The sequence below is a fragment of the Gorilla gorilla genome, chromosome 4, assembly GCF_029281585.2.
Source record: "Gorilla gorilla gorilla isolate KB3781 chromosome 4, NHGRI_mGorGor1-v2.1_pri, whole genome shotgun sequence".
NCBI lineage: Eukaryota > Metazoa > Chordata > Mammalia > Primates > Hominidae > Gorilla > Gorilla gorilla.
The window spans coordinates 85,620,686-85,641,658 of NC_073228.2; the positions used below are offsets into that span (position 1 = coordinate 85,620,686).

The 20,973-nt window shown below is 36.0% G+C and overlaps 1 protein-coding gene and 1 pseudogene across 14 annotated transcripts in view; one reads left to right on the forward strand and one right to left on the reverse strand.

The window, feature by feature from the left end:
- The window catches only part of SSBP2 (single stranded DNA binding protein 2), a 326,082-nt gene that overhangs the window by 111,410 nt on the left and 193,699 nt on the right, over positions 1 to 20,973 (reverse strand). The window lies entirely within an intron of this gene.
- LOC129533977 (tigger transposable element-derived protein 1-like) lies at positions 2,372 to 13,885 on the forward strand (annotated as a pseudogene).

Consider the following 20,973-nt stretch of genomic DNA (forward strand, 5'->3'; position numbering starts at 1 on the left):
AAAATTAAGACTTTATATAATACTATTTTATAAAGCAGTATTAATTAATTTTTGTTTTAAAACTACCATCTTCAAACTACAAAATTCAGTGACTGATTAATCAATCTATCTACACAGTCCACATCAGCCACAATTTTCTGTCTGAACTTTGTTTTCAAGGAAAATTATATTGCAGATATTTAAGTTCTAGAGCAATTACTAAAAACAATAAAGAAGTATACCTAACAGTAGAGAGAAAATGAAACAGTAAAAATTAATACTAAAAAGGACAAAGATTAGATAGTATAAATAAATGGAAAACAAAATGAAAGATAATTCAAAAATAAAGATTTTTAAAAATTAAATATAAGTGTTCTAAACACTGCAATAAAAAGTATAGATTTATAGTGGATTACAAAACCAGATCAACATATGCTGCTCCAAGAAACAACTTTATGTATAAGACAAATTTAAGTTAATGTTAATGGCATAGAAAAGAATATACCTGCAAATATTATCATAAGAAGCAGGGTACTTGTATAAATATCAAATAAATTAGACTTCAGGACAAGGAATAACAGAAAAAAATAAAGACAGTTGTAGAATAATAAGAGAGTAAACGGATCAAAATGACAAAACAATATTAAATGTTTTATATCTAATTAATAAGGTTTAAAGTGCATGAAACAAAGATTATCAGACTTGAAAAAAGAAATAGACAAGTTTGCAATTATAGGTAGAGATTTTAACATTTCTCTCTCAACAACTGATAGTAGACGGAAAATTAGTGAGAACATAAAATACTAGAACCAATCTCTACATCAACTAGATCTAGTTGAATTTACAAAATACTACACTCATAAATAGCAGAATATACATTCTTTTAATGTGTATTCTTGAAGCATTCACCAAAACAGACCATATGCTGTGCCATAAAACAAGTCTCAATAAATTTTAAAAGACAATATATACAAAGTATGTTATCTGACCATAATATAATTAAACTAGTACTAAAAAACGTAATGCACCTGAAAAATCTCCAATCATTTGGAATTAAAAAATACTCTTCTAAACAACATATAGGTAAAAGACAAAATTGCATGGGAAATTAAAAAAAATTATAATGAGTAATAATGAAAATATAATATCTCAAAATTTGTGGGGTAAAGCTAAATACTGGGAGAGTGAGTATTACTCTGACAGTAAAACCAGAAAAGGAAATATAAGAAAAGAAAACACAGTCAACATCCCTCATAAATGTAGACACAAATATCTTTAACAAAATATGAATTTAGAATCCAACAACATATATTTAATAAGAAGGACAGCAGGGTTCTGTTACGCCATGTAAGAACTTGGAAGTCACCACCCTGACCTAATAAAAAGTAAAAAGCTGAACAAACTGAGAACCCAACAACCCTGTGTTAGATCCAGCGAACAGATGAGGTCCCAAGGCAAACCACTGCCCCCAAAACTGGAGAGACAAACAGGCAGATACAGACAGGCAATTTACCTGAGCAAAACTCATGAGAACAAACATCCCCTGGAACCAGTGCTAGGTTAGGAGAACCTAAACTGTAACTGATTAACTGCTGGAGGTTCATTGTAGACAAATCTGAGAGTCAATAATTCTAGGGTAACTCAGTCATAGGGGGATCTCTAAATGCTTGTGTTTTGTCTCTGGGGACTGGACAAGGTTCTCACAGTAAATACTGGAGAGTACTCTCCTTGCTTCTGGCAAGGGGAAAGGAAAAAGAACCATTCTGAAATACTCCAGAGCATTCTGTTCTTAACAAGGCCTGCCCTCAAGAGAAACTAACCGGAGCCTCACCTGCTATGGTTTTCTCAGAGCCTAACTGCCTAAGATAACAAAAATACTCAAATCCAGCCCACTCTAACCAACCTTTCCCACCTATGGAGTAGTGTGAGGTCAACAGAGAAACACTTGTAAATTTCACAGTCCACAGGCTCACTAAAACACTGAGTCCTAATCATAGGACTATGAAGAACATTTCCCCTCTCTTCACAAGTTACCACCACATTACTGAAAGCCTATTTACAGCAGTTCCTTTTACCCAGGATATCATGTCCAGCTATCAAGAAAGAATCACAAGGCACACTAAAAAGCAAAAACCACGGTTTGAAAAGACAGAACAAGCACCAGAATCAGACTCAGATAAGGCAGCGATGTTGGAATATCAGACTGGGAATTTAAAACAACTATGATTAATATGCAAAGAACTCTAATGGATAATGCAAACAAAATGCAAGAACATATGGACAATGTAAGGAGAAAGATGAAAATTCTAAGAATAAAAAAGAAATGCTAGAGATCAAAAACACTGTTACACAAATAAAGAATGCCTCTGATAATTTTATTACTAGACGAGACATGACTGAAGAAACAATCTCTGAGCTTGAGGATGTGGCAATAGAAATTTCAAAACAGCAAAGTCAAGAGAAAAAAGACTTAAGAAACACAACAGAATATCCAAGAACTGTGGAACAACTACAAAAAGTGTAAATATGTGTAATGGAGATACAACAAGAATAAAGAGAGAAAGGAACAGAAGCAATAATGACAGAGAATTTCTCCAAATTAATGTCAGACACAAGGCTCCAGAACCAGGAAGCACAGAGAACATTAAGTGGGACAAATGCTCAAAAGAAAGAAAAATCCCATTTAGGCATGTCATAACTAGATTGCAGAAAATAGAAGATAAAGAAAAAATCCTGAAAGAAGCCAGAGATACACACACACACACACACCCCTTACTGAAGGAGAAACTAAGTTAAAAATTACATCTGAATTATCAGAAACCATGCAATCAAGAAGAGAGTGATGATAAGTAATTACATTAAGGTGTCAGGATACAAGGTTGATATACAAAAGCCAATTGATTTTCTATAAGCCACCAAAGAACAAACAAAATTTGACATAAAAAAACACAGCACTATTTACATTATTACCCCAAAAGATGAAATACTTAGGTATAAATCTAATAAAATTATGTATAAAATTTTACATGAGGAAAGCTACAAAATGCTGATGTGAAAGAAATCAAAGAACTAAATAAATGGAGAGATATTCTATGTTCATGAATAGGAAGACTCAATATCTCAATATTGTCAAGATGTCAGTTCTTCCTAATGTGACCTACAGATTCAATACAATCCCAATAAAAATACAACCAACTTATTTTGTCGCTATTGATGAACAAATTGTAAAGTTTATATGAATAGGTAAAAGATCCAAAATAGCCAACACAATAAAAAAGGAGAACAAATTTGGAGGACTGACTATAAGGCAACAGTTATCAAGATAATACAGTATTGGCAGGAAAAAATAGACAAATAGGTCAATGGAACAGAAGAGAGAGGCCAGAAATAGACCCATATAAATATAGTCAACTGAATTTTGACAAGAGAGCAAAGGTACTAGAATGGAGAAAAGACAGCCTTTTCAACAAGTGTTGCTAGAAAACAGGGATATCCACATGCAAAAAAAGAAAAATGAATCTAAACACAGACCTTACACCCTTTAGAAAAATTGCATCAAAATGGACCACAGACATACAAGTAAAATGCAAAACTATAAAACTTCTAGATAATAACATATAATAAAATCAAGATGACCTTTAAGATACAATACCAAAGGCATGATTACATGAAAAAAAAATTATAACATGGACTTCATTAGAATTAAAAAACTTCTGCTCTGTAAAATACATTGTCAAGAGAGTGAGAAGACAAGCCACAGACTGGGAGAAAATATTTGCAGAAGACATATCTGATAAATAACTGTTACAAAAATATACAAACAACTTTTAAAAATGCAATAATAATAAACAGCCCAATAAAAATGGACCAAAGACCCAGATATCTCAGCAAAGGAGATATACAGATGGCAAATGAGCATATGAAAAGAGGTCCTACATAATATGTTATTGGGGAAATGCAAATTAAAACAATGAGATTCCATTATATGCATATTAGAATGGCCAATATGTAGATCAATTACAACATAAATGCTGGTAAGGATATGGAGCAACAGGAACTCTCCTTCAAGATGCAAAAGATACAACCACTTTGGAAGAAAATCTGGTAACTTCTTTTTTTAACTTTTATTTTAAGCTCAGGGGTACACATACAGGTTTGTTAGATAGGTAAACTTGTGTCATGGGGGTTCGTTGTACAGGTTATTTCATCACCCAGGTATTAAGCCTAGTACCTCTTAGTTATTTTTCCTGATCCCCTTTCTCCTCCCAACCTCCACCCACCTGATAGGCCCCAGTAACTTCTTAAAAAACTAAATATATTCTTACCAGAAGATTCAGCAGTTGCTCTTCTTCGTATTTAGCCAAAGGAGTTGAAAACCAAGTCCATATAAAAGCTTGCACATAGATGTTTACAGTAGCTTTATTCACAATTGCCAAAACTTGAAAGCAAACAAGATCTTTTTAAAAACTTCACCTATGCGCTTAACTCTATCACAGGACAGGAAAAATTACCTTATTTTCAGATATTGTGGTACTGAAACAGTATGTGTTACTATATCTTAAAAATATTGTACTTTGGGAGGCCAAGGAGGGCGGATCATGAGGTCAGGAGATGAAGACCATCCTGGCTAACATGGTGAAACACCATCTCTACTAAAAATACAAAAAATTAGCAGGGTGTGGTGGTGCTCGCCTGTAATCCCAGCTAGGAGAATTGCTTGAACCCAGGAGGCAGAGGTTGCAGTGAACCGAGATCACAACACTGCACTCCAGCTTGGGCAACAGAGCAAGACTCTGTCTCAAAAAAAAAAAAATTGTAGCAATTGATTTCTGTTTTAGGAAAGATTAGATTCATTTTCTAAAAGGAATTTTGAAACATTTAAAAATTTCGTTAGTTGACTTTCTCCAAAAAAGTGAGGGATTGTGATTAATATCCTTAACATGCTCTGATCTCACTGGGCTTGTCTGACTTTATTGCTTAATAAAATCCAAATTTTTGGGGGGGATTTCTATGATGAACATCTAAAGGTTAACTTACCTAAAAATCTTCTTAACTATTGATGACCTATTTTTCTTCTTATGGGGGTGGAGGCTTTGAGTTGGACTGAAGACAATGCTGATGAGACCTGAGACAATTCTCATATGAATTTGTCTGTTCTGCAACTAGGCCACAGGTGGCATCCTTAACTCTAGAAAGACATTTCAAAATTTCAGTGACCATCATGAGAAACAGGAGACAGCTTATTTTGGGATTAAAAAAACCCATCATCACTGAATAGAGACATACCTCACTTTATTGCACTTCACAGATATTGTGGTTGTTTTTGTTATTGTTTGTTTTTACAAATTCAAGGTTTGTGGCAACCATACCTTGAACAAGTCTCCATTCATCATTTATCCAACAGCATGTGCTCACTTCAGGTCTGTCACATTTGGTAATTCTTGTAATACTTTTTCATTATCATTATGTCTGTTACGATTATCTGTTATCAGTGATCTCAGATGTTACTATGGTAGGGCACCGTGAACCACACCCATACAAGACAAACATAATCCATAGATGGGTGTGTTCTGAGTGCTTTACCTACTGGCTGTTCCCCATCTCTGTCCCTCTCCTCAGGCTTCCCTATTCCCTGAGACACAACAATATTGAAATTAGGCCAATACTGAAATTATAATGGCCTCTAAGTGTTCATGCAAAAGGAAAAAGTTGCACATCTCCCATTTTAAAACAAAAGCTAAAAATGACAATAATATTAAAATTAGGCCAATTAATAACCCTATAATGGCCCCTAAGTGTTTCAAGTATAAGGAAAAAGTTGCACATCTCTCACTCTAAATCAAAACTAAAAATGATCAAGCTCAGTGAGTAAGGCATGTCAAAAGCAAAGATAGGCCGAAAGCTAGTCCTCTTGTACCAAACAGTCAAGTTGTGAATGCAAAGGAAAAGTTCTTGAAGGAAATTAAAAGTGCTACTCCAGTGAAACACAGATGATAAGAAAGCAAAACAGCCTTACTGTTTATACAGAGAAAGTTTTAGTGATGTGGATAGAAGATCAAACCAGCCACAACATTTCCTTAAGCCAAAGCCGAATACAGAGCAAGGCCCTAAGTCTCTTCAATTGAGAGGTAAGAAAGCGGCAGACAAAAAGTCTGATGTTGGCAGAAACTGGTTCATGAAGTTTAAGGAAGGAAGCTGTCTTTAGAACAAAATGGTGCACAGTGAAGCAGTAAGTGCTGATGTAGAAGCTGCACCAAGTTATCCAGAAGATCTAGCTAAGATCACTGATTATGGTGGTTATACCAAACAACAGATTTTCAGTGTAGATGAAACAGCCTTCTATTGAAAGATGCCATGTAGAACTTTCATAGCTAAAGAGCAGAAGTCAATGCATGCTTTCAAATATTCAAAGGCTGATTCTCTTGTTAGGCTGATTCTCTTGTTAGCAGCTAATGCAGTTGAGGGCTTTAAGCTGAAGCCAATGCTCATTTACCATTCTGAAAATCCTATGGCCCTTCAGAATTACACTAAATCTACTCTGCCTGTGTTCTATAAATGGAACAACAAAGCCTGGGTGACAGCACATCTGTTCACAGAATGGTTTACCGAATATTTGAAGCCCACTGTTGAGACCTGCTACATGGAAGTCCTCTGCTGTTCATTGACAATGCATCTAGTCACCCAAGAGCTCTGATGAAGATATACAAGGAGACTGATGTTGTTTTCCTGACTGCAAACACAATATCTATTCTGCAGCCCATGGATCATGGCGTAACTTTGACTTTCAAGACTTATTATTTAAGAAATATATTTCATAAGGCTTTAACTGCCACAAATAGTGAATCCTTCGATGGGTCTGGAAAAAGTAAATAGAAAACCTTCCGGAAATAATTCATTATTCTAGATGCTATTAAGAACATTTGTGATTCATGGGAGGAGATTAAAATAGTAACATAAACTAGAGTTTGGAAGTAGTTGATTCCAACCCTTGTGGATGACTTTAAGGGGTTCAAGACTTGAGTGGAAGAAGTCACTGCAAATGTAGTGGAAATAGAGGGAGAACAAGAATTACAAGTGGAGCCTGAAGATGTGACTGAATTGCTGTCAATCTCATGATATCAAACTTGACAGATGAGTTGCTTCCTATGGATGAGCAAAGAGAGTGGTTTCTTGAGATAGAATCTACTCCTGGTGAAGATGCTATGAACACTGCTGAAACGATTACAAAAGATTTAGAATATTACATAAACTGAGTTGATAAAGCAGCGGCAAGGTTTAAAACTAAAACTGACTCCAATTTTGAAGTTCTACTGTGGGTCAAATGCCATCAAACAGTATTATATGCTATTGAGAAATCATTTGTGAAAGGAAAAGTCATTCAATGTGGCAAACTTCATTGTTGTCTTATTTTAAGAAACTGCCACAGCCACCCCAGCATTCAGCAACCACCACTCTGATCAGTCAGCTGCCATCAATATCAAGGCAAGACCCTCCAACAGCAAAATGATTTTGACTCACTGAAGGCTCAGAGAATTGTTGCCATTTCTTAGCAATAATTTTTTTATTATACTTTAAGTTCTGGATTACATGTGCAGAACGTGCAGGTTTGTTACATAGGTATACACATGCCATGGAAGTTTGCTGCACCCATCAACCCGTCATCTACATTAGGTACTTCTCCTAATGCTATCCCTCCCTTAGCCCCCCACCCTGACAGGCCCCGGTGTGTGATGTTCCCCTCCCTGTGTCCACGTGTTCTCATTGTTCAACTCTTACTTATGAGTGAGAACATGCAGTGTTTGGTTTTCTGTTCCTGTGTTAGTTTGCTGAGAATGATGGTTTCCAACTTCATCCATGTCCCTTCAAAGGACATGAACTCATCCTTTTTTATGGCTGCACAGTATTCCATGGTGTATATGTGCCACATTTTCTTTATCCAGTCTATCATTGATGGGCATTTGGGTTGGTTCCAAGTCTTTGCTATTGTGAATAGTGCCGCAGTAAACATATGTGTGCATGCATCTTTATAGTAGCATGATTTACAATCCTTTGGGTATATAGCCAGTAATGGGATCGCTGGGACAAATGGTATTTCTGGTTCTAGATCCTTGAGGAATCGCCACACTGTCTTCCGCAATGGTTGAACTGATTTATACTCCTACCAACAGTGTAAAAGCGTTCTTATTTCTCCACATCCTCTCCAGCATCTGTTGTTTCCTGACTTTTTAGCAATAGCCATTCTAACTGGCATGAGATGGTATCTCATTGTGGTTTTGATTTGCATTTCTCTGATGGCCAGTGATGATAAGCTTTTTTTCATATGTTTGTTGGCTGCATAAATGTCTTCTTTCGAGAAATGTCTATTCATATCCTCTGCCCACTTTTTCATGGGGTTGTTTTTTTCTCATAAATTTGATTAAGTTCTTTGTAGATTCTGGAACTAAGGTATGTACATTGTTTCTTTAGGTATAATGCTATTGCATGCTTAATAGAATACAGTATAATGTACATATAACTTTTATATGCCCTATAAAAGAAACCAAAACATGTGTGTGACTCAGTTTATGGCAATATTCACTTTATTGTGGTGCTCTGAAACCAAACTGCAGTATCTCCGATTTGCACCTGTAAATCACTCAAAAAGCATGACATGAAATGTAACTCCATTCAATATTAAGGGTTAAATATTAGAATTCCTGGAGGTCCTAGCCAGAGCAATTGGGCAACAGAAAGTTAGAAAAAAAAAAAAAGGTATCCAAATAAGAAAAGAAGTCAAAGTATCTCTCTATGCAAACAATGTGTGATTCTATAGCTAGAAAACCTTAAAGACCCTGCCAAAAGTTTCCTGGAGCTGATAAACTACATCAGCACAGTTTCAGGATGTCAATTCAATGGAAAAAAAAATCAGCAGCATTTCTATATACTAATCATGTTCAAGCTGAGAGCCAAACCAAGAATGCAATCCCATTTACTATAGCCACAGGAAAAAAATAAAATAGCTAGGAATACATCTAACCAAGTAGGTGAAAGATCTCTACAAGGAGAACTACAAAATACTGATAACAGAAGTCATAGAAGACACAAACAAATGTAAAAACATCTCATGCTCACAGATTGGAAGAATCAATATTATTAAAATGGCCATACTGCCTAAGGCACTCTATAGATTCAATGCTATTCATACCAAACTACCAATGTCATTTTTCACAGAACTAGAACAAACGATTCTAAAATTCATATAGGACCAAAAAAGAGCCAAAATAGCCAAAGCAATCCTAAGTGGAAAAAAACAAAGCCAGAGACATCATATTACCTGACTTCAAACTATACTATAAGGCTACAATAAGCCAAAACAGCATGATACTGGTCCAAAAAGAGACATATAGACGAATGGAACAGAATAGAGAACCCAGAAATAAAGCTGCAGACCTACAGCCATCTGATCTTTGACAAAGTAGACAAAAATACTAAATGGGAAAAGGACCCCTATTCAATAAATGGTGCTGGGATAGTTGGCTAGCCATATGTGGAAGAATGCAACTGGGCCCCTACCTTTCACCATATACAAAAAATAACTCAAAATAAAGTATAGGTTTCAATGTAAAACCTCAAACTATAAGAATCCTAGAAAAAAAAGTAAGAAACACCATTCTGGACTTTGTCCATGGCAAAGAATTACGACTAAGTCCTCAAAAGCAATTGCAACAAAAACAAAAATTGACAAGTGGAACCTAATTCAACTAAAGAGGTTCTGCAAAGCAAAGAAACTATCAACAGAGTAAACAAACAACCTACAGAATGGGAGAAAGTATTCACAAACTCTGCATTCAACAAAGGTCTAATATCCAGAATCCGTAAGGACCTTAAATGAACAAGCAAAAAACATATAGCCTCATTAAAATATGGGCAAAAGACATGAACAGACACTTCTCAAAAGAAGACATACAAGCGGCCAACAAACACATGAAAAAATGCTCCGCATCACTAATAATCAGAGAAATGCAAATCAAGACCACAATGAGATACCATCTCACCCAGTGAGAATGGCAATTATTAAAAAAAGTCAAAAAAACAAAAACATGTTGGTAAGGCTGTGAAGAAAAGTGAATGCTTATACACTGTTAGTGGGAATGTAATTTAGTTCGGCCACCGTGGAAAGCAGTTTGGAGATTTCTCAAAGAACTCAAAACTATCATTCAACCCAGCAATCCCATTACTTGGCATAAAACCAAAAGTCAATAAATCATTCTATCAAAAAGACACATACACTCACATGTTCATAGCACCACTACTCACAATAGCAAAGACATGGTATCAACCTAGGTGTCAATCAACAGTGGACTGGATAAAGAAAATAGATGCATAGTATTCCATGGTGTATACACATGGTATATATTCCATATACACCATGGAATACTATGCATCCATAAAAAAGAACAAAGTCATGGTGATATGGTTTGGTGCTGTGTCCTCACCCAAATCCCATCCGGAATTGTAATCCTCATAATCCCCATGTGTTGAGGGAAGGACCAGGTGGGAGGTGACTGGATCATGGGGCGGCTTCCCTTATGCTGTTCTTATGATAGTGAGTTCTCATGAAATCTGATGGTTTTTGTAAGTATTTGACAGTTTCTCTCTCTCTCTCTCTCTCTCTCTCTCTCTCTCCCTCTCTCTCTCTCTCTCCTTTCTTTCTTCTTTTTTTGAGACAGAGTCTGGCTCTGTTGGCCAGGCTGGAGTGCACTGGCACAATCTCGACTCACTGCAACCTCTGTCTCCTTGGCTGAAGCAATTCTCCTGCTTCAGCCTCCTGAGTAGCTGGGATTACAGGCGTGTGCCACCATGCCCATTTAATTTTTGTATTTTTAGTAGAGACGGGGTTTCACCATGGTGGCCAGGGTGGTCTCGAACTCCTGACCTCAGGTAATCCGCCTGCTTCGGCCTCCCAAAGTGCTGGGATTACAGGCGTGAGCCACCCTGCCCGGCCAACATGCTCATACTCTCTCCTACAGCCTTGTGAAGTAGGTGCCTACTTCGCCTTCCACCACGATTGTAAGTTTCCTGAGTCCTCCCCAGCCATGCGGAACTGTAAGTCAATTAAAACTCCTTTGTTTATAAATTACCCAGTCTTAGGTAGTATCTCTGTAGCAGTCTAAGAACAGACTAATACACATGTCCTTTGCAGCAACATGGATGCAGCTGGAGGCCATTATTTTAAGCAAATTAATTCAGGAACAGAAAACCAAATATCACATGTTCTCACTCAGAATTGGGGGCTAAACAATGGGTACTCATGATCATAACGATGCCAGCAATAGACACTGAAGACTACTAGAGGGGAGAGGAAGAGAGGGAACAAGGGTTGAAAAACTCACTATTGGGTACTATGCTCAGTACCTGGGCGATGAGATCATTCATACCCTAAACCTCAGCATCATGCAATACATCCAAGTAACAAACCTACATATATGTATCCTCTGAATCTAAAATAAAAGTTGAAAAAAAAGAATTCCTATCACAGTGATTATGGATACTCATGTATAGCTTCAACTATACATGCTATATCCTACAAATAGTAGGCGTTCAATAATTATTTGCTAAATGAAAGAATGAAGAAACAAATAAATGTCATTTAAAACAAGACATCCAAATTACTAATTTTTTTCTACCCTTTAAATCAAATATAACTACTCTGCTAAGTATATCTAGAGTTTTCCAAAACAATGTTATATAAATAAAATGGATATGCTTGCTGTGCAATACTGAAATAAACAATATATAATTATAAACAATAATCTACTTATATGCTCAAACACTGACACTATCTTCATGATGCAATTCTTTCTCTCCACAAAAAACACCAAACTTCCACCTTTCTTTCTTTCTTTCTTTTTTTCCTTTGAGACGGAGTCTCGCTCTGTCGCCCAGGCTGGAGTGCAGTGGCGGGATCTCGGCTCACTGCAAGCTCCGCCTCCCGGGTTCACGGCATTCTCCTGCCTCAGCCTCCTGAGTAGCTGGGACTACAGGCGACGCCACCATGCCCGGCTAATTTTTGTATTTTTAGTAGAGACGGGGTTTCACCATCTTGGCCAGGCTGGTCTTCAACTCCTGACCTCGTGATCCCCCCGCCTCAGCCACCCAAAGTGCTTGGATTACAGGCCTAAGCCACCGCCCCTGGCCCACCTTTATTTCTTATTGTCAAGTGAAGCCTCTTTGACTCTGGAAGGCAATCAGGCATCTTTTTATTGACCAGCTGTATAACCGGGCACCCTGTAACGTATTTCAGGACAAGAAATGAGCAGGTGTGTCTCTTGAACTTCGCCTAAACATGTATTAAGTCTAACTTACATTCTTTGGAGAAATAGTACAACTCATTTTGATGATTCCACAGAAAGACATAAAAGGAAGGAATGTTTAAAAGGAATCATTGTGGTTTTGTTTGTTTTTGCAGGGGGAGAACAAAACTAAGAGTAAATGTGCTGATATCCTAATTGTTCAAAGGGGAAAAAAACAGAAAAATAAAAACAATAATGTCACTGATTTAGTGAACACAGAAAGGAATATGGTAGAGACTGGATGCTCACTAAACCTGTTTTTGCTTCTCAGACACACAGCCAAATTACATTTCCCAGCCCTCCTTTATGTGAGCAGAGGTCATGTGACTGAGTTATGGCAAATATGTACAAAGCAGGTGGAAGTGATAACAAGGTGCTTCCAAGTTTGGCCCATGAAACCTCACACACAATCCCCCATATATTATGCTCTGCTGTTCTCCACATATGGACTGAATATAGAGGAGGATAAGGCCCAACATATGGTAGGACTATGTGAAGGAAGGAGTATGAGACTCTCACTGACTGTATAAAGTAGAGCCACCCACCTCTTCTATCCATCATCACTCCTCTACACTTTAGGGTGGCCAGCTTTAACAATTAATAAGTATACAGAGAGCACAGCTGAATTTGAATTTCAGATAAAACACATATTTTTTTAGTATAAATATGCCTTATACAGTATTAAAGACATACCTATATATGTATGCAATATTTAGGATATACTTAAAAATTGTTTATTGCTTATTTGAAATTCAAATTTAACTGGGCATCTTGAATTTTATCTGGCAATCCTATACATAGTAGACTGTGACATAAGGTAAGAAATAAACTTTTATTGTATTAAGGCACTGAAATTTGGGATTTTTTTTACAACCACTTTCCTACCTTGACTAATAAAAAACATACAAATACTATTTTAAAGAACAGTAATAGAAATAATTAGTAGTAGTAATACTAACAATAGCAATAAAAATAATTAGTTGTGTGAATAAAGTCTGAAACTATCACCACATAGTTGATTTGTGGTCAAGCTGTTAACAAACCAAGTTCTTCTGCCTCTCAGGCACAGTATACACAACAACTGAGATTCATGGAATTCATATATACTTGTTGATTACATATTAGGTGTGATATACTCTGGGATATATATACAATGAACAAGACACATTTTGTGCTTTCAGGGGCGTAGCAGGTCAGCTTAGACAAGTACTAACCCTTGTATAATACAAAAAACAATATACGGCAAATTAAAAGGGAACACTGTGTTAATAAACAATCTTTAATTCTGATACCACAAAAGTTGTTACCGAAGTGGCATGAAGAGAAAAACTGATTTATAAAAAGGCAGAGAGTATTTTAGTTTTAATTTCTTTGTCATAGGCCTTTGCTCCCAGAATCCAATGTCCACTCCATTCTTGGTGAGCTAGACAGATGAAATTTCCTTCCCTTCCTTTTCCCTAAAACAGTTTTAAAGGGAATGTTTAAGCACAAGCTGGTTGATCAGATGAAATTCCCTTTCCTTCTTTTTTCCTTCAATAGTTTTAAAGGGAATGTTTAAGTACAAGCCTGGTTGATCAAGAACAGTGGCTATCATTTATTAATCACCTACTGAGTGTTAGGCATTGTACCAAGTACTTTATGTAATCTCATTTAATCATTATAATAGCAATGAATAGGCATTATCTTTCCCACTTTACAAATAAGGAAGCTATGCCACACATAACTTTACACAACTTGTCCAAGGCCACATATTACTAAGTAGCAAAATCACAATTTTATGATTCAGTTCTAATTCCAAAGCTTGTATTTCTTGATCACTAACTTACCTTGCAAAATGATCCCTTTCAGATTGATTATTCTTTACCTCAACCCAATAAAATCTTTACTGATATAGGAGTCAATTTTTAGGTGAAATTTGCAAATGTCTATTTTTTTCTTTATGCTAGGGCACTAACTAGACAAACAATAACAAAAATTGCTGCTGCCAGAAGGCACATAAATACCTTCTCGGTGTCTTCAACTTTAACGTTCAAGAGATTTAGTCTTTTTAAGGCTTGAGTTACTCTTACAATACGTCTTTGAGGTCAAAGGGAAAATATTTTTCATTAGAACTGTTCACATATATCCAAAGATAAAACTACTAGTCTGCTTAAAATACTAATTTTCTTAGAACAACTATCATTTCCAGTTTTCCTTTCCATTAATTTTAGTAAAATATTATGAATCCATGGTAACTTTTGGACAGGCTACTGGAGAACAGAAAAGTCAGTGAATTTATTGATCAATGATTTCTAGAAAAAATGACTTTTCAAAACAAACCTGCCTTCTAACACAATGCCAATCTTATGAACATTAAATATAAAATGTTACAATATGTTCCATAAAACCTTTATAGAACATATTGTAACATTTTAAAAAAATCACAAAGAATTCTCTTAGAATACACGAGAACAATGATTGTTAAAAGTTTTCACCAAGACTAATCATCATTCATAGTTTGGGTTTTTATAGTAAAGGGCAAATCTTGGCCAAAAAAAAAAAGAGTCTATCAAGAAATACATGTTCAGGCCAAAATCCAGAACACTAACAACACCATAAAATGCTAGTGGGGATTTGAAGCAACAGGAACTCATCCATTGCTGGTAGAAATGCAAAACGGCACAGCCACTTTGGAAGACAGTTTGGCAGTTTCTTACAAAAACCAAACATACTTTTACCATATGATCCAGCAACTGCTCTCCTTGATACTTACCCAAGGAGTTGAAAACCTATCCCCAAACAAAAATCTGCACATAGATATTTGTAGCAGCTTTATAATTGCTGATTCTTAGAAACAACCAAGATGTTCTTCAGTGGGTGAGTAGAGAAATAAATTGTATCACATCCAGACAATGGAATATTATTCAGTGCTAAAAAGATATGAGGTATCAAGCCATGAAAAGACGTGGAGAAAACATTTCTTTTTCTTTGAGACAGGATCTCACACTGTTGCCCAGGCTGGAGTGCAGTGGCACAATCATAGCTCACTGCAACCTTCAACTCCTGGGCTTGAGCAATCTTCCTGCTTCAGCCTTCCAAGTAGCTAGGACTATAAGCACATGCCACCATGTCTAGCTAATTTTTTTGTTTTTATTTTTTGTAGAGACGATGTCTTGCTATGTTGCCCAGGCTGGTCTCAAACTCCTGGGCTCAAGTGATCCTCCTGCCTTGGACTCACAAAATGCTGGAATTAAACATATGAGCCACTGTGCCCAGCTGAGAAAACTTAAATGCATACTACTAAGTGAAGGAAACCAATTTGAAAAGGCTACATACTGTATGATTCCAACTATATGATATTCTGGAAAAGGCAAAAGGAGACAGTGAAAAAATCAACAGTTGCCAATAGTTGGAGGAAGGGAAGGATGAAAAGATAGGACACAAGGATTTTTAGGGCAGTGAAACTATTCCGTATGTTACTGTATAAACCCATGGAATATACAATATACACGTATAAACCCATGGAATATACAATATACACGTATAAACCCATGGAATATACAATATATACGTATCCCAGAACTTAAAGTGTAATAAAAAATTATTGCTAAAAACTGCCAACAATTCTCTGAGCCTTCAGTGAGTCATAATCTTTTTGCTGTTGGAGGGTCTTGCTTTGATATTGATGGCAGCTGACTGATCAGAGTGGTAGTTGCTGAATGAACCCTAATGTATATTAGGGTATACATAATGTATACTGCATATTCCATGGGTTTTATATTCTCTAATGTAAACTGTGGACTTTGGGTGACAATGTGTCAATGCAGGTTCATTGATCATAACGAATGTATACTGTGGGTGCAGCATGCTGATAAAAGAGGTTGTGTGTTAGAGGCAGAGGGGTATATGGGAAACCTCTGAACTTTCTACTCAATTGTGCTGTGAAGTGTTCTAATACTTAAGAAATATATGTTCAGACAGCACTATACCAGTCCTTGAATTCTTAAGAAAAATATTCTATTATGGATCTAATGCATATTACTTCTGCCCAAGTAGTACTTCATGACATTTGTATGTATTAAAGTGAAATGACTCAAAAATCCTGCCTCTTCTCCAGCGAACTTACTAAAATGGGCTATGGAATATATTTAAACATGTACAATATTGGCCAGGCACAGTGGCTCACGCCTGTAATCCCAGCACTTTGGGAGGCCGAGGCAGGTGGATCATGAGGTCAGGAGATCAAGACCACCCTGGCTAACACAGTGAAATCCCGTCTCTACTAAAAATACAAAAAATTAGCCAGACGTGGTGGTGGGCACCTGTAGTCACAGCTACTCGGGAGGCTGAGGCAGAAGAATGGCGTGAACCCAGGAGGCAGAGCTTGCAGTGAGCCAAGATCACGCCACTGCACTCCAGCCTGGGCGACAGAGCGAGACTCCATCTCAAAAGAAAGTACAATATTAAGAAGATAGTTTTGTCTTTCATAAACTGAAATTTTATACATATTTAACTGACATTATATTTATTTTATCTAAGAAAGAAGAGCTTAGATACCTAATAAGCAAGATATAGTTATAGTTTTTAAATTATCAAAGGAAACCTCTAACTGATAAGCTATTATCTGGCTTCAAGTCTTAAAAATGTTAAATTTCCAAAATTTAAAAAATCTTCTTTATCTTTTTACCCATAATGTTGAAGATTCAGTTCAATCACTACCACACCTTAACTGCGCCATTGAAATAAGTACCATTAAAATAAGGAGCATTTGGTTTACCTTCCTGCCTTCATCTTTCTCTTCATCAATCAATCTCTCGCCTTGCTCTGACAATGTTGCATCATACTGTCAAATATTGCTGCTGTGATCATGTCACTGATATATTCGAGTATCTTCCATGAGTCCCATTTATCTAAACATCCTATGTTTCTTAATCTTATAATAAATACCTCCATGCCCTGAATCCAAATTGCGTTTCCAGGCCTTACTGCTACAATCTTCTCGCACGTATCCTACACATAACCTACTTGTGTTATTGTATATGCAATAATCTTGTGCTACTGTATATGCATCTGCTTTCCCAAGCAAAACTCTAAGCCCTTTGGAAAGAACAGTGTACCTCAATAGCCTCCACCTACAATGGTGTGTGGTAGTATCTACTGAAAGAATACATGAATGATTCATACAAAAATTATACCAATTAGAGGGCTCTGATTATGACCGTAATTTTACTGATCATTTTTAAGCAATGTTATTGAGAAATGATTGATGGATAAAAACATGTCCACATTTAATATATACAATTTGCTATGTTTGAGGTAAGCATAGGCTCTTGAAACCACCACCCTCTAAGGTGATAATTACTGATCATTTATTGACTGCCTGTTACTATGGCACTAAGGTTTGGTTTTTTGAAGTACAGTAAGTCACACTTTTCAGGTGAATTAGATTTTGGTATATCCCTTCTCACCTTTTGTGCCCTGCTTTTCTAATAGCAGTCTTCTTTTGAGAGGATGCTCTGTCCTTTCTCCTTTTTTTGTTACACTTTCCCACCCTCCATCTTCAAGACAAATGCCACATTCAGAGTTTAAAGAAATAGAAGACTATATCTCACATATTTACTCTTGCTTGCTGTACTGGTTAAACATCAACGTATGCATTTTAACCTATGTTGCTGTACACGAACGTTAATAGTAATTAACTATATTTTATGCTCCAAATCTGTTTTCTGACATTTGGAAAGAATAACTATGCTTCTGATACTATTGTTGTCTCTGATATTATTTAATATGATCAAGTTTTGTTTAACTTCTTGTGTTTGGTTTTGACTTTCTATCAAAACTGCAAATTCCTTGAGGGCCACAATCCTATCTTATATTATTGTATTATCTAACAAAACCTCATTCAGCACCTTAGACTTAACAGCTGGATGTTGAATAAATAGCATTATTGAAATGTCATATTAAAATACTCATTTTTTTACCAAAGTAATTTTATTAATGAGAAAATGAAAAGTAATCATTTAAAGATATTAAAAAGAGGGGCATGAAAAAATTACACTCATCCATTCTTTGACCTTTGTTTTGATTTTGCACAAATGGTCTAGAACCTCAAAATAACCCTTAGCTGATTTTAACTGAGCAGAATGGGACAATCTGATTCTCTACATAAATCACAACATGTCAACAAGTCTCTATTTGACTTAACCATGTACATATAATTTTAGGATTTGCCTTGTTTGTATTCTATGGAATCATAGATAAGAACTTACCAAACTAATTCTGAGCTCCCCAAACACAGGAATTATGTTTACAATAAAAGAAGTTTAGAACTCATAGAAGAGGCCAGGCGCGGTGGCTCACACCTGTAATCCCAGCACTTCGGGAGGCCGAGGCAGGTGGATCACGAGGTCAGGAGATCGAGACCATCCTGGCTAACACGATGAAACCCCGTCTCTACTAAAAATACAGAAAATTAGCCAGGTGTGGTGGCAGGCGCCTGTAGTCCCACCTACTCAGGAGGCTGAGGCAGGAGAATGGCATGAACCCGGGAGGTAGAGCTTGCAGCGAGCGGAGATCACACCACTGCACTCCAGCCTGGGTGACAGAACGAGACTCCATCTCGAAAAAAAAAAAAAAAAAAAAATCATAGAAGAAGAATGTTCATGTTATTATTATAACTAACTAGGAATCAATTGCTTTTCACTATTAAAACAACAAATTATTTAGCCTATACAATTTTTTCCTGTATTATCTCACTACACTAAAAATACATTTGGTTTTGGGAATTAGAAAAACAAGACCTAATTTTTCTTAAGTATATGTATCTGCTTGATAACAATAAATCTGATAATTTTATTTGCAGAAGATATTCAACATAAGCATAATCACAGTTTTCCTAATTAATGGTATTTCAAGTGAAGCACCTTAGGTATCCATTTTTGGAATTTTATCATACTCATGATTTAAAAAGTTTTAGAAATGCAAATACTTTTATATAGCATTAACCTCTAAAATGCTGACAGTCAGTCTACAATCAGTCTTTCTCAATGGGAAGGCTTGAACAACAAGTGATTCCAGGGGGCAATTTTCCACTTGCATTCTGTTATTTATTAAAATAAAAGTATTTATTACTTATTTACTAAAATATTTAAAAGAAATGTAACTGCATTTCTTCCAATAAAGCTCTCAACTTAAATCTTATTTAAATTTTTTGTTGGTCACGTGACATTTAGTAATTATATGTCAGTGCTGAAAACAATTAAAATTAAGTTTTGTGGAATGTAAAAATGTATACTTTATTAAATTTAGAGACAGTTGCAATTTATGCTTATTTTTATGTCATTGTCCTGGTACTTAAAAAATATCTACAAGACTATTATTTTAAAATGTTGACAACTATTAAATAGATCTAAAGTAATTATACATTTTGATGCTTATTGTACATTTCTTAGGGAATTTCTAAGAATTTGAAGAGGCTATTTTCAGAAAACATTTAATTGAATCATAAAAGGTATCAGTGTATCAACTCACACTTCACACACTGTGATCTCACTTACATTCCTTTTTTAGTTACATTCACTTGACATTAGGAAAATATTGGATATGGCTTATTTTGTTTTGTAGCATAAAATTAATAACATTATCTTGGTAAGTGAGTATACGAATATTTGTGCTAATTCTTGTATAGAGAGATACATAAGCAAACAAGAGCCTAAAAGTATGTTTAATGCTAGTTCTCAAATCCATGTGACATAGCTGGGTTCATATAATATGTATTTAGGATAAATATCTATACTTAAGAAGTAGAGTGAACCTAATATTTAATTATCATCGGAAACTGTATTAAGAAACCAGAAATTTACAGTCAAAACAAAGTAAAGGCCGGGCACGGTGGCTCATGTCTGGTGATCCCAAAATTTTGGGAGGCCCAGGTGGGTGGATCACTTGAGGACAGGAGTTTGAGACCAGCCTGACCAACATGGTAAAACCCTGTCTCTACTAAAATACAAAAATTAGCCAGGTGTGACGACACATGCCCATAATCCCACCTACTTGGGAGGCTGAGGCACAAGACTCACTTGAACCCAGGAGGCAGAGGATGCAGTGAGCTGAGATCACACCACTGCACTCCAGCCTGGGCAACAGAGCAAGACTATGTCTCTAAAAAAAAAAAAAAAAAGAAAAAAGAAAGAAGAAAAAAAAACCCAAAGTAAAACAGGATTTACAGAAAATAATGTAAAGGTGTGCATGTGAAGAGGAATTGGTAGAACAAAAATACAGTTTTGGATTCTTTAATTTTTTTAAGTTAACCTGTGACTCAAATAGTGATACACTTTTAGTAATTATAAAGAGCATGAAAATGCTAAGTAGGTCTGGAATTTATAAATTCTTCTTCATCCATTTATACAGCAATGGATAATATTACACAGCATGTAATATTATCTCTTTACCTGAAAAAGCAACATTAAAAATAGGTCACAGCTTCTGAGGGAGGATACAAACTGTCAGGAGTACTTCCAGCACAGTAGCAGTTCAGGAAATGAGGATGATAATGAGACTCCATGACTGCTGAGAATCGGAAGAGGAGGTATGAATTCTCATTCAACCCTAACAATTGCCCATTGTCCATGAGGCCTTGGGTGAGTCACTTAAGCTCAGTGATTTGATTAACAGCAATATTGAA